Genomic DNA, 4171 nt, shown 5'->3' with positions numbered 1-4171 from the left:
TTTCAGTGTGATCGGGCAACTGCAAATCCATTCAAAAAAAGTATCATTCAACACAAAAATCACTCAACTAATTAATTTCCAATACCTCGCTAATTTTGTCACCAGAATAAAACATATTCCACACCTCATGATTCACTGTCATTGCATCATCCTCTAATTGAATAACGTCTACAGATTCTTTCCCCTGAAATCGATAACCGATGACATATCTCCAAAAAAGATAACCATCCATTGTTTGACACTCTTAAAAAGTCTTTCAACAAACTTATCCATTGATAACACCAAATAAACAACCAAAACTAAACTGATATAAAACAACACCATCCATTTTCATATCTATAAAACAAACATTAATCAAAGTTACAAACATCAATTAAACATGGTGAACAAACAGAATAATAAACCACATGAAATGTAGAAAATGTAGCATCATTCTAGCATAATTGAAGGAAAGAATATCCACACCAATTCTAATTAAACAAACAAAATCACAATCCTTCCAACAAAGCTTATCACTGTTAATAACTCAACAATAAAATAAAAAATAAGTTACAAATAAACATAACCAAATATACTACTACCATACAAATTACCTTGTCCACACGTTGTGTGTCATCTTCACTCAGAGACGGGACATTAATATTGGTGGAATTAGAATGATCACTCACATCATATGCAGTGTCGTACGATACTTCTTCACAAATTGATTGATCCATCGACGTAATGTGGTCCACTGGCTTTCAACAGAAACACATACACCTTACCGAAGATGGTTGAGGAGAAGAGGGTTGCGTGACACCTTCAAACACTCACGTCGTAGTTCTCTTCCACGGGATTGGTGGTTGGTCCACTCGCCTTCAACGGAGACACATACACCTTATCGGAGATGGTTGAGGAGAAGAGAGATGCGTGACACCTTCAAACACTCATGTCGCAGTTCTCTTCCACGGGCCTGGTGGTGCGACAAACCGGGTGAAGGCGCAGTCACCGTCTAAGGGTAATGGCGGCGTTCCAATGACTTAAAAAGTTCCACGAAGGAGAAGTGGGATCCAGGTGAAGGCATAGTCACCGTCGAATGGTAATGGCGGCGTCCAGGTGAATTGAAAAGCTCCACGAAAGAGACGCAGCCGGCTAGAAAAAAGGGGATTAGGGTTGCGTGACGGGTTACACCGTAGTCTTCGTAATTGGCACGAGGCCTCATGCTACGTTACCACTCCTTATTCTTTCAAAATGCATTATAATGGACCCCACTAAATTTTTAATTGATATAATAAATTATATTTAATTATTTTTAATTATTGTTGGTAACAGTTGGCAGATTCATATCTTGATACCATATACTTTTCCCATTCAATAACATCAAATACACTTTCTGAAGTATTCTCTCAGTTACTCATCAATTCTTCTTTTCTGATCTTGATTCTCAAAATCAAGAGCACCATTCTCGATAATTCAACAATCTCATTAACTAAATTCTTCATTCTATATTTGTGTATAAATATATTTATTATTTAACTTATTTTTAATATATATTTTATATAAATAATTAATTTGAATTAGTTTATACTTGGCATGATTAACATATATATCGTGTTATGTCTTGTTTTCGTATTTGATAGCATTTAAATGATTAAAATACATGGAGGTCACTCAGATAAAGACGTCTAAAACATCTTTTTTTAAAGATGTTTCCATGTTGTGTTTTAATTGGTTTCTGTATAATTTATTCGGTGTTTCTCATCACATATTATTAAATTTCTCAAAAGATTTTCTTTCTAGAAATAATAAAAAAATATTTAATTTAGACTAAAACAAAAAAAAGTAATAAATTAACTATTAGATTTTTGTAAAAAATTATTTACATAAAAAAATATATCACATAAATATATACAAGCTCTTAAAATTTTTATAAATAAAAAAATAATTAATTTATATTCGTACAATATATAAAATAATTACTATATTATTATTATATTATATATTAAGATTCACTAATTTAAATTTTCTTTTTATTTTTAATATAAGCATTAGAAATAAATAAAATTTTTATAACTAAATGTAGTGTAACAAAATATATATAATATTAATTAGTTCTTAAAAAATTCTAAAAAAATAGTTTCTTTCATTTTAGTAAAATAACTATTTATTAAAGTAGATAAATTAATTATTTTCTTCTCATATACAGTTTTTTTAAGACATAAAAGTAATTAATTAGGACATTAGTTAAGATAATTAAAGTTTCTATTTCATTAAATTTTTAATTTAAAGAAAATCCTAGTTAATTTTGGTATAAAAATTTTGAATTTGAAAACATTGATAAAAATTATGTTGAATTTTGATTTATTTGATTCTCATTTAAATTAATCACTACATAAGTTAAAGTTCTGTTTTGAAGTTATATTCGAGCTTTAATTTGATTTTTAAAGTTTCAATTTACTTAGTTTAATTTTTTAACTTAGGTATTCGTGATTCATATTAGGGTTTTAAATGTTTAATTGAAAAAAAAATAAGGTAAAAAAAATTTCAATTGTCACATCAAACAGTCGCTAGAATGTATAATGTAACAGTCGTTAGTCCATCTCAGCATGTCATTAACGATTTTGTGAGACAGTGACAAAAATAAGATTAGGAACCAATGTGAGTCATAACTATTAAGTTGGGAGACTAAATTGAGTAAATCAAAATTTTTGAAATTAGATTGAAACATAGTTGTTAGAACCGAACCAGTGATCGAACCAATCAAGCTACTGGTTCACTGGTTTATTGGTTCAACCGATAAATCACTGGTTGAACCGATAAAACCGGTCTCACGTAAATATAAAATATAAAATAGTTAAAAATTTAAAATTAAAATTTGAATACATATCTTCACTAACATTTTATGAAGAATCAAGTCTCAACTTCTAAAAATAACTAATATAAAAAAATCATAAAATTTTAATACTACAATAGTATCTTATTTTGACACAATAAAAAAATAATTAATTCACAAATCCTATCATCTAACTATAATATCAGTAGATTTTAACACTAACATCAAAACAAATAACCTTAATCACAATACTAGCAATAAAATAGATAAAATAAATTAATAAATTTTTAGTAAAATTTATATTTATATTAATAATAGTATATAATTAAAATATAATTAATTTTAAAAATAGAAAAAACAAAAATTAAATTAAATTAGATATTTATGTATACTATATAATTAGTATTTGTCAAATATAATACTTAGAAGTGCAATGGCTAAGTGGTAAGTAGAGGTTGCTTTTGCTCCAAGGTTCTTGGTTTGAGACCTTGTGGAGATATTTTAAAAAATTTTTCAAGCAGATCAGTTCGGTTAGACCGGTTTGCACCGGTTCTTACCGATTCACACTGGTTTTATTCCTTAAACGGTCCAAGGAGTAAACCGAACCGAACTCTAGTCCGGTTCACTAGTTTTTCGGTCGAATCAGCCGATCCAGTTTGGTTTTTACAACTATGGATTCAAATACGAACATAATTTCAGAGACCAATAAGTATTATCTCTTTGTTGACAATTAAGTTGTTTTAATGGTAATTAAGATCTAATAATAGTTTATAATAAAAGAAGCATTCTTTTGCAACAATGAACCTATAGTAATAGTTAGGGGTGTTCATAAATTAGATCATATCCATATAAATTCACAATATTTATCCGTATCTGATCTGTAATTTGAAGATATGATCTGATCTATGAGATGATCGGATTGGATCGAATCGGATCCACACTCTAATCAGATAGAAGTAAATATGTTTACAAAAGTAAACAAAAAAAATTATTGACTTTTTTTATAAAAATAAATTTTTTTAATATTTTTTATTTTATGGATATATTTGATCTCTGATCCAAACATAAAAAGTGCGAATATCGAATTTGATCTAATGAGTTTAGTATGGATTGGATTGAAATTTTAGCCACATCCCATCTGTAAACACTCCTAGCAATAATAACTAAAAAATTATAATAATTATATTTTTAACTAAGAGGAAGTGCCAAAAAAAGTACTAAATACAAGAACATTTAATCAAATATTAAAAAAAATTTTACTTTAAAATAGTTAGACTTTTTTTGCTCATATATATATATATATATATATATATATATATATATATATATATATATAATGTAATAATAATAATAATATGA

This window comes from Arachis ipaensis, chromosome B1, assembly GCF_059453495.1.
Source record: "Arachis ipaensis isolate K30076 ecotype BB chromosome B1, ASM5945349v1, whole genome shotgun sequence".
Taxonomy (NCBI): domain Eukaryota; kingdom Viridiplantae; phylum Streptophyta; class Magnoliopsida; order Fabales; family Fabaceae; genus Arachis; species Arachis ipaensis.
Note: the sequence above shows the minus strand (reverse complement) of the source record.